We start from the raw sequence: 11,769 nt of genomic DNA, 5'->3' as shown, positions 1-11,769 counted from the left end.
TTGCAAAGGCAGTCACATGGTTATGTGTAATGCACTATAGCCTTTGATCAGGCCCATACTATTATTATTATTATTACATTCAATCCAATATTTAGGGATTCAGAGAGTGCTTTGCACCTCCCTTGGACATTTTGTCTTGAGTCAAATTTATTTCACTGTGATTTTATGTAATGGACCATCACAATAAAAAAAAAAGTGTTCAGTACATATGTATTCACCTCCTTTACTGTGAACCCCCTAAAAAAGATCTGGTGTGACCAATTGCCTTTACAAGTCACATTTGCAAGTAACACAATCAGTTAATAGGGTCCACCTTTCTGCAATTTAATCTTAGTACAAATATACCTTTCTGTTCTGTGAAGGCCTCAGAGTTTGCTAGAGAGCATTACTGAACAAACAGCAGCACCAAGGAGCTCTCCAAACAGGTCAGGAATAAAGTTGTTGAGAAATACAATGCAGGGTTAGACTATAGGGAAAAAAAAGAACCCCAAGCTTTGAACATTTCATGATGGACTATAAAATCCATCACCAGAGAATGAAAAGAATATGGCACAACCGCAAACCTGTCAAGACAAGACCATCCACCCAAAAGCCGACCAAGGAGAAAAGCAACCAAGAAGCCCATGGTAACTCTGAAGGAGATGCAAAGATCAACAGCTGAGGTGGGAGAATCTGTCCACAGTATAACTATTAGTCGTGTACTTCCCATATCTGGCCTTTAAGGTAGAGTGGCAAGAAGAAAGCCTTTGTTGAAAGTGAGCCACAAGAAACCCTGTTTGGAGTTTGCCGCAAGCCATGTGGAAGACACAACAAACGTGGATGAATGTGCTCTGGTGAGATAAGCTCAAAATTGAACTTTTTGGCCTCAGTGCAAAACGCTATGTATGGCAGAAACCCAACACTGCCCATCACCCTGAGAACACCATCTCCCACAGTGAAACGTGGTGGTAGCATCATGTTGTGGGGATATTTCTTTACAGCTGGAACAGAGAAACAGGTTAGAGTTGATGGAAAGATGGATGGAGCCAAATTTAGGGCAATACTTGAAGAAAATCTGATGCATTCAGAAAAAAAATTGAGACTGGGGTGGAGGTTCATCTTTCAGCAGGACAGTGACTCTAAACATGAAACCAGAGCTACAATAGAATGGTGTAGATCAAAACATTATAAGTTAATGTCCTAAAATGGCCTAGTCAAAGCTCAGACCTAAATCCAATGGTAAATCTATGGCATGATTTGAAAATAGCTGTTCATAGACTGCAATGCATTTCCATGCAGACTTTGCAGAAAGAATAGACAGATGTTTTCATTCTGCGCACACCGGAATTTGAATTTCCGTGCCAGAAACATCCGGCAAGAAAAATTCTGCCGTATGAACAGTGCAGCAGAATCCCATTGATATCAATGCGATTCTGCTGCTGCGGAATCTCTGTGTAGAATTCCAATGTGGAGTTCCGTACGGAAATTTAGTTGTGTGAACAAAATGTTCAAAGAGGTAAACACTTATGCAAGGCACTGTACCAGTAGAAACTATTCCCAGAAAAATATATAAAAAAATTTAGACAGCCTTGTGCACCTTCAGAGCACATTTTTAGATGTGGATTTACCCCCATGTCATTTACATGGCCCTGACCATTATTAACCTTTTAGACTGAAACATGAGATTTCTTGCAACTCCTTTTTTTCTTGATAGAAGACACATGCAAACTATTTCTATTCACCTTACGTAAACGCAACTTGGAGGACGGTCAATGCCATAGTTAATATGGTGTAGAGGACTGTGAAATCAGGAACAAAACTATCCCTGTCTTCTACATTTCCGCTCAATGAACTGATGTTTTGGCAGAAATATAATTTATCTGTAGATGTTTGGCCTACTTGTTTGAATGGAGTTGGATTAAGCAATGTGAAATCTGTGTGCGATGCAACTTTCAGAAGAAAATGCAAAAAATGCACAACCTTTGGCTGTCTGAGCATGCTGGGAGTTGTAGTTTTGCAACAGCTTGAGGCACACTGTTTGGAAAACACTTCCAAAAAGAAAGAGAAGCGCCACTCCAAAATGGCGTGATAGCGTCAGCAGTGCTACGTTTCGGTCTTCACAATAAGACCTTTCTCAAGCCAATTACACAGCATACATCACTTCCTTTTATATGCCGCTTGCCAGTGACATCAGTGTTTAAAATTTACATAACAAACACCAGAAAATACAATGTACAATGTGTTCAGACATTTTATGTAAAAAAACACCTAGTGTTAAACAATAAATAGTGTACAATATCTCTCCTTGTTCCGATCTTCAATAATATTAAAACTTCATCCCGTTTGGAAAACACTGGTGCAATACATGGCCCCCCATTTATTTATAATAGCTGTTACATTAGTGCATATTTTGTTCTTGATTGTTAAATACTGTACCAATATAGATCAATAATTTTAACATTGCATATGTAATCTATACATATAAAACTGAACGTTTGTGTGTGTGTATGTATGTTCCACAAAAACTTCCAAACGGCTAAAGATATTAACATTATACTTGGCGCACATGTTACTTATATGTCACCAACAAACATAGGATAGGTGATTTAACCCTTACTCACCCCCATTTGCCAGGGGCGGGGTTTATGTTTAAAGTCCCATACAAGTCAATGGGAAATATATGTTACTGCATAACTTCCAAACAGCTGGAGATATTTCGATAATACTTGGTCACATGTTACTTATATGTCCACTTGAAATATAGGATATAACTATATTCATGTAGATGCACCGGCACCAGAGTCAGGTTAGGCAGTAGAGAAGCTGAACGGGTTGTAAGTAATACCTGTCCTTTGGTGGAAGTTTTGATGGTGCAAAGCGTATCACACAGTCCTTAAATGAATCCAATAATCATAGAAGCAAGAAAATGAAGCAGCACTCACCATACACTTTTCAATCACCGTCTTCTTTATTCAGTTACGATGCACAGGTACAGCAAGGGGGATGGGATAGGAGGACGGGATCGGAGGTTGAGAAAGGAGGGCGGGAGAGGACGATGGGATAAGAGGTCGGGATAGGAGGATGGGATAGGAGGTCGGGATAGGAGGCCGAGATAGGAGGCCGAGATAGGAGGTCGGGATAGGAGGTCGGGTTAGGAGGTCGGGTTAGGAGGACGGGTTAGGAGGACGGGTTAGGAGGAAGGAATATGGGGTTGGGATATGACAACAATATATGGGGATGGGATTTAAAGTAAAAAGCTTCCTCCTTTGTTGATTTTCCTCCCCAACAAGGATGAGGAAGGAAAAACCGGGCAACGCCGGGTATTCAGCTAGTATCTTAAAATAAATAAACTAGATTCCCAGTCCTCAAATACCTCAACCAAAAATAAATGTACAATGGATATTTGGTAAATAATGAAATTTATTAATACATTAAAAGTAGATCACATAAAACAGTCACAGGGCCCTTGTGATGTGCAAATACCCAATAGTAATAAAGAAAGATACAAAATCCTGCAAAGTAAAAAAACATGTAAATAAAATGTCCTAAAATAGCCCTGTGGTAGTGCAGATCTTAATGATATAATAAAAGATACTGGAAAAATGCTGGCAAAAAGGGTCTAAGTTAGGGCAAAAACAGTAATGAAGCCAGTTTGTTGATGAATTATAGCCCGGAGCGATCTATCCCAAAATGGGCCATTCACGTGTAATATAGTTAATATGTCGCTCACAAACTTAACAGCAATGTTGTCTTGCTTATAACATGTGGGTCCCAGTCGTCAGCTCTGTTAGTCCAGTGGCTCCCATCGAGCCTCAGTGTGGACCACGTCTCACCGATCTAGCGCTCGGCACAGAGTGTGAACGGTGGGTCTCGGCGTCTGATGTCATTGCTCAGCTTATCAGTTACAAGCTGAGGTTGTGAAGCGCTGATATAATGAAGTGCTGGTATAGCAGAGCACTGATAAAAGCGTGGGGAGAGGTTACAGGTACAAGGTTGGAGAACGCTGATATGGCAGATCTCAGATAACTTAAAATGCATACAATATACTGGATAATGTGAATAAGCTCCAGTAGATCCTGGCTTGAATGCGATTAGCAGTCCAATGCAGAGATATGGATGGCAATCCAGAGCATGGTTACAGAGCAAAAAACTGTCTTTTTGCAGCTTGGTAAAATAGTAATAAATAAAAACAAAGAATAATGAATAAAAACAAAGGATAAAAGGCCAAATGCATTTCGGGGTGTGTACTAGTGAGTTCTAACCCCTTCCTCAGTGGCTGACAATGCTACCTTAACATAGCAGGTCACATTAGGGATATCATTAATTGCCCAGCTGGGCATGTTGGAAAAGATAACAGGGGATTTTGGGAGAGGGAGGCTCAATAAGCCAGTTACAAAAACATTGATGGGCTCAAGCAATAATAAACATGTGTAAGGAAACAATTCATACCTAAGTTGCGTTATCTGTGCATTTCCAAGCACAAATTATGTTCCCCAAATCAGGTAGAAACAATAACGAAAACAAAAATAAGAGCTCAATAAATAATAAAGCATAATTACATAGTGAATTATAAGAGTACAATTCACACTCAAATTGCATTCTGTGTGCGTTTTTACATCAAAATATGTTAAAACCAACCAGAAAAAGAATATACATATGGATGCACTTGAATACATTGAAATAGATGAAAGATAAAGAATTAACAAAAAATTTAAAATAGTAATATTAATAATGATAAAGATGAAAAAATTTAAATAAAGATATAAATAAAAATAAAGTAAAATAAAAATAAAAATTATTGTTTATACCTGATTTGGGGGACAATCCCTGAGCCTGCAGGACAGCTTGAACATCTTTGGAACTTGTTTGGGGCTGCTTATCCAACATCCGGACTATCCTGCCTTCACACCTTTTCAATTTTTCTCTTCCGTCCACACCCAGGGAGATTAGCTAAAGTGCCATGGGTTGCAAACTTCTTGATAATGTTGCGCACTGTGGACAAAGGCAAATCTAGATCTCTGGAGATGGACTTGTAACCTTGAGATTGTTGATATTTTTCCACAATTTTGGTTCTCAAGTTCTCAGACAGTTCTCTTCTCCTCTTTCTGTTGTCCATGCTTAGTGTGGCACACACAGACACACAATGCAAAGACTAAGTAAACTTCTCTCCTTTTTATCTGCTTTCAGGTGTGATGTTTATATTGCCCACACCTGTTACTTGCCCCAGGTGAGTTTAAAGAAGCATCACATGCTTCTTTAACAATTAACAATCTTATTATTCCACAATTTTGAAAGGGTGCTAATAATATTGTCCAGCCCATTTTTGGAGTTTGGTGTGACATTATGTCCAACTTGCTTTTTTTCTCCCTTTTTTGGTTTATTTCCAATACACACAAAGGGAATAAACAAGTGTACAGCAAAACTGTGATAAATACTTCATTTTGTTGAAAACTTTCAGGGGGGCCAACATTTACAGCCATGACTGTATGAAATGAATCAGGTGACATGAGACACATACTGCCTGGCGTGCGGAGACATCTTGGGCACTCCAATCTGCTGTAGTAGCAGGGCAGTTAATGACAGGGTAGGCAGTGTTCGCAGAAAGTACATAAGCCAAACCAATGCTTTTTCCATCTACAATAATAAAAACTGTGGGGGCGCCATCTCCTGGAGAAAATAATACCAGTGTTAGCTTCAGAATGCACATTATATAGTATTATTCCGAATCAACACATGAAACATGCAAACTCACAAACTGACTGAGAACCTTCATACTGTGATTTTATATCCAGGGTCTCCCCAGGTCATGTGTATGCAGATGACACCCGCAGCTCACATGGGATACTGTACTTTGGATTTTCAAGATTTTTATGACGGACGTTCATTACAGATCAATTTTTATAGTGTGAAAGGGGCCTCGAAAGGGGCTCGATCAGAGACCAGAACAAAAGACCCGAGGAAGGCAGCGGAGGCAGGAGGGAACCTCTGGCTGCCATGCTGGATGATCGGATAGCCGCGGCAGCGCTGTGCGCGATCCGATCATCCATTCAAAGTACCGCAATGCTGCAGATGCCGTGATCTGCATTGATCACGGCATCTGAGGGGTTAATGGCGGACATCCGCGCGATCGCGGATGTCCGCCATTACGGGCGGGTCCCTGGCTGCTATCAGCAGCCGTGACCTGCCGTGCATGACACGAGCATCGCTCTGATGCTCGCGGTTATGTATAGGACGTAAATGTACGTCCCGGAGCGTTAAGTATCAGCTCACCAGGACGTACATTTACGTCCTGTGTCGTTAAGGGGTTAAGAAAGGTTGACATGTGTTCACCAGTTGTCATGTGATTGTTACCCAGGATGTATCAGTGACCAGGTGACTTAAGGGTGACCAATGGGACCCCACCAGGGTCTCCTCAATAAAAGCCCTGGGAGGAGTCTCTTCTCTCTCTTAGTTCCTGAGTCTTTGCTGAGGTGCAGTCGAGTCTAAGAGTGTGTCTGGAGTCATAGGAGCCTCAAGTCAAGTCTGCAGCCACAAGCTACAAGTCTACAAGTAAGCTACAGTCACGGCTTAGTCTGTCTCTAGTCAAGTCAAATCAGTCACTGTCATCTATTGTTAAGTCAGCGTGGCCTGCACTAAATCGTCCAAAACCACTGCAAGTCCCAGCAAGCCCTTAAGTTCTCTGAAGTCACTGGTCACCTCCGTGGGCCTGGCTACACTGCATAGACTGTACCATCTGTCACTCAGTAAAGCTACCATTGTCCGTAACTTGGCGTCACAGTCATTATTGCCCCCCGTGCCTAGCCCAGGATCCAGCAGTATACCTTTGGGTGGTATTAACGATTAACCCCGCCCTGGCGTCACGAATACAAGGGGTTAATGCCATCTGCCCTGTATCTCACACCCCTTACCACATATGCTTTCATATTCTATACATAATACACATAAACACTACAAAAGTGGACAGTCCCTTTACACTGGTCCTTTCTATCCTTGTAGTAAGCTTTGAGACTGTTACGTTGTATTAACATTCCAGTAAAATTTACCTACATATCTATAAATACGTGTGTTCTTGTATCTATGGCAGCTGATGCTTGGTCTCATGCCCGACCTTCAGTAGTAGTGACTGCAGCCCCCAGGTCACCGGTCTCTGATACCACTGGACGAGACAGCTGTCACTGCAGCTCATAGGGTTGCCACCTTTCCCTCAGAAAAATACAGGTTGTGGGTGTGGCTATGTGGGGGTGGAGCTAAAAAAAAGGGTGTGGCCCGACTGCACAGAGGACGAGGGATCAGGGGTTTGAGAAATGGCATGGGGGATGGGGGATGGGGGGGGGGTAAAGAAATGGCAGAGGGGATGGAATGGATACAATATATATGCGGGGGAACTTTCCTATATCTCACAAAAAAATTACATTTAGAGAATAAAACTTACAATTGTAAATAACATTTATTTAACAACAGGCAATAAATTTAAGGGGATACCCAGCAAATATAAATATAATATAAATACATTTGACAACCTCACCAAATAGTGCAAATGCAAACATTGTAACAGCTCCTCTGTATACACACTACCAACACCAAAAAATAGGATGAAAAAATCATCAAAACCCAATTGATACCGATAAAGCCCTCATATAGCTCTGTAGGTGGAAAACTGAAAATGTTGTACTGAATAAAACCACTATACACAGACCAGTTTACTATAAAGGATCTGTACACAATATAAGTGATTATATACAGGACCATATGGCGGTAGATATCAGCTGTACACAGGATCTGTATACCATATAAGTGATTACAGTTACATTTTGGGACTCACAATTACGTCTTGTCTGATCAGCTGCGTCCTCGTTCCTTTTCTTCTCTGTCCGGATAAGACCGCCATGTGGATCTCTTAACATCTGCAGGACAAACATGTCAGACTTTACATATATTCAGTGCCCTCCCCTCCTCTACACAATCTTCCCATCTATAGGCCCACAAACTGTAATAAAGCCCTCCTTTGTGTCCTGCACAGTAAAAGGGCCGGTAGGTAGGTAGAAAGGTAAATAGGTAACTAGGTAAGTAGATCAGGAAGCCAGATATGTAGGTAGGTGACAAGCCAGGTAGGTAGGGGGCTAGCTAGGTAGTTAGGCAGCCATGTATGAAGGCCAGGTACATAGTTAGATAGCCTGGTATGTAGGTAAGTAGTTAGGCATCCAGGTATAAAGTTAGGTAGCCCCCCCCAATAAGTATAGGCAGTTACACCCCCCCCCCCCATTCCCTATAGGCAGAGTCACCCCCTCTCTTCCCCATAGGTATAGGCAGTTACCCCCCTCCCTCTCTTCCCCATCGGTATAGGCAGTTACCCCCCCCCCCTTCCCCATAGGTACAGGCAGTTACCCCCCCCCTCTTCCCCATAGGTATAGGCAGTTACCCCCCTCCCTCTCTTCCCCATAGGTATAGGCAGTTACCCCCCTCCCTCTCTTCCCCATAGGTACAGGCAGTTACCCCCCTCTCTCTTCCCTATAGGTATAGGCAGTTACCCCCCCACTTCTTCCCCATAGGTATAGGCAGTTAGCCCCCTCTCTTCCCCATAGGTATAGGCAGTTACCCCCCCCCCTCTTCCCCATAGGTATAGGCAGTTACCCCCCCCCTCTTCCCCATAGGTATAGGCAGTTACCCCCCCCTCTTCCTCATAGGTATAGGCAGTTACCCCCCCCCTCTTCCCCATAGGTATAGGCAGTTACCCCCCTCCCTCTCTTCCCCATGGGTATAGGCAGTTACCCCCCCCTCTTCCCCATAGGTACAGGCAGTTACCCCCCCCCTCTTCCAAATAGGTATAGGCAGTTACCCCCCTCCCTCTCTTCCCCATAGGTATAGGCAGTTACCCCCCTCCCTCTCTTCCCCATAGGTACAGGCAGTTACCCCCCCTTCTCTCTTCCCTATTGGTATAGGCAGTTACCCCCCTCTCTCTTCCCTATAGGTATAGGCAGTTACCCCCCCCCCCCACTTCTTCCCCATAGGTATAGGCAGTTAGCCCCCTCTCTTCCCCATAGGTATAGGCAGTTACCCCCCCCCCCTCTTCCCCATAGGTATAGGCAGTTACCCCCCCCTCTCTTCCCCATAGGTATAGGCAGTTACCCCCCCTCTTCCCCATAGGTATAGGCAGTTACCCCCCCCCTCTTCCCCATAGGTATAGGCAGTTACCCCCCCCCCCTTCCCCATAGGTATAGGCAGTTACCCCCCCTCTTCCCCATAGGTATAGGCAGTTACCCCCCCCCCTCTTCCCCATAGGTATAGGCAGTTACCCCCCCTCCTCTTCCCCATAGGTATAGGCAATTACCCCCCCTCTCTCTTCCCCATACGTATAGTGTTACCCCCCCCCCTTCCCCATGGAATTGGGGTGGGTGGGGGGGGAATTGCCACAGGGGAATTGGGGTGGGTGGGGTGGATTTCAGAGACACACACACGCACACTGGCTGACAGTGTCAGACACACAAACACTGACACACACACACTGGCCGACAGACACACAAACACTGACACACACATAGTAACAGACACACACAGACACACTTACCTACTACCGCAGCACCTCTCCAGTCTCCTCTCAGTCTCGGCGAGTGACGTCCTGCGCGGGTCTGCGGAGTGACGTCACTTCCGCAACGTCCCTCCGCAGATCCAGCCGCCCGGCCGCACAGCATTGCACAGTGCCAGGTAAAGTTTTAGACTGGGACTGGGAGACAGGGACAGCCTCAGAGTCAGACAGGGTGCTGTGCTGAGCGGCATGGTGCGGGGATAGTAGCGGCGGCGGGCAGCGGGCGGCGAGTGGGGGGGGGGGGGGATGAAGCCATTATCGGTCCCCCAGCCTTAATTCTTGGGGGGGGATCCATCCCCCCCGGTTCCTACGCCCCTGGTATGACCCCTAGCAAGTTCCCTTTCATCAGAAAAAGGCTTATGCACGGAACTTGGGTGTGCTTCGGTTGCCTCAGCAACTATACCAACCAGCATCAGCCGCCTCTCTCTGCACCGCACTGTGCAGATTGTGCAGGAGAGCAACATTTGACACTTTAAAAAAAAAAAAAAAAAAAAACTCATGTCATCTATATTTTTTTAACACTATTTTTCACACACAGAAATAAAATTAAATGAGTTGAACAAGTCAAAGAACAGTTTAAAAAAGGGAAACTTTATTTATTATTTATTAAAATGTTTGTGTAGGGATTTTTTGTAACCTCCCATCACTCACAAAGAGCGTACAGTAACTAACTCAGGACAGGAAAAACCTCCAGAGGGGAGGAAACCTGTAGGGAATCCATGGCTACTGTATTGCCCTTCCTCTGGGCATACTAAAGGAGGTCACCTCTAGAATTTGGGCAAATGTGTCTGTGTATGTGCGTGATTTGAGGGGCTGTGCCTTCATCCAACTTCTTGCTGTAGGTCCGGAAATCTAGGCCATCATCCAACGTCTTGCTGTAAGTCCGGAAATCTAGGCCATCATCCAACTTCTTGCAGTAAGTCCGGAAATGCTACTCCACATGCTGGAAATAGTGCATCTAAGATAGGAAAACAAAATATAGATTATTTACAAGGTTATTATAGAAATGCACATGGAACTGCACTAAAGACCTTTTTAGACATAACAATTCGGCACTTACCAGTCACAGTCATGTTTTTGACTTCACATTCCCGCGTCCCTACAGTGTCCAGCACCGGCCCCTCACTGATGAAGAATGAGCAGGAGCAGTGTTATATCTGCTCAGTGCTGCTCTCTGGTGGACAATGGTTATGACATCACATGTGTGACACGCTGTTACCTCCTGGGAGTTCTATTTGAGCAGTGCTGCTCTCTGATTGGCTGAAACCTAAAAAAGCTTTTAACATATTCTGCATGAATGTTATGTAAGGGATTTTTATTTGCATTTTTTTTTTTATTAAAATGGCGCAACTCCCTATGGGTGCGTTATATTTATTTCTCCTATCCAGACGCTTAGTATTTGTAACATCATTTTGTGGCCCCCAACAGCCTGGGCGTCTGACGAGTGACATCCCTGAAGTTGGGGTCTGCAGCGTAGGATGTCACTCGTCAGACGTCCCGGCAGCCATTGATTTAAAGTGGTCGTGGCTCCTGCTGCCAGTTCAAGATCAGACACCATGGCCCTAGATTGACATACTGCATCAGTTATCCCTTGTGGCTGTCCCCCTGTTGCAAAACTACAACTCCCAGTCCCCCCGACTGCCAAAGATAAAGCAATGTGTGATTTGAAAAATGCCACATATAAATTGTGTTTAATCCCAGCCTAAGCCTTGTAACAGTCACAATTTTTGAAAAACACCACAAAAACTGCCCCACCTCATTTATTTTCTTCCAAAATTACATCTTTGTGGCATTTTTGACAAAAACACTGGGGGAGATTTATCAAAACCTGTGGAGAGGAAAAGTGGTTGCCCATAGCAACCAATCAGATTGCTTCTTTCATTTTTAAAAAGGCCTCTGAAAAGTGAAAGAAGTGATCTGATTGGTTGCTATGGGCAACTGGTCAACTTCCTCTGCACAGGATTTCATACATCTCCCCCAATGTGTATTATTATTATTGGCATTTTTTTTCTCCCCGGTGCAGTGCCGTAGAATTACATTTGCCATAGAATGAAATGCTCCGCCTCCATCACATCCTATTGGCTCACACTTGTCACGTGACGTGTTTAACCGTCACGCATCAACGCGCACGGCAGTCTCAGTTTGGCTATCACAGGAATAGGATCTCCTCTCCCTGTGATAGCTGAAGCTGCACGGAGCTCTCATGG

At 44.0% G+C, this 11,769-nt stretch overlaps 1 long non-coding RNA gene across 1 annotated transcript; it reads right to left on the bottom strand.

The window, feature by feature from the left end:
- Nucleotides 1-10,129: 10,129 nt before the first annotated feature.
- LOC130356669 (uncharacterized) lies at nucleotides 10,130-11,390 on the bottom strand. Its single transcript, XR_008888961.1, has 3 exons — nucleotides 11,318-11,390; nucleotides 10,623-10,687; nucleotides 10,130-10,520 (listed from the first exon to the last, which is right to left on the bottom strand). It is a non-coding gene; the product is annotated as an uncharacterized LOC130356669 (long non-coding RNA).
- Between the last annotated feature and the right edge of the window lie 379 nt (nucleotides 11,391-11,769).

Source organism: Hyla sarda, chromosome 1, assembly GCF_029499605.1.
Source record: "Hyla sarda isolate aHylSar1 chromosome 1, aHylSar1.hap1, whole genome shotgun sequence".
NCBI lineage: Eukaryota > Metazoa > Chordata > Amphibia > Anura > Hylidae > Hyla > Hyla sarda.
Note: the sequence above shows the minus strand (reverse complement) of the source record. Positions and strands in the feature narration are given on the sequence as shown.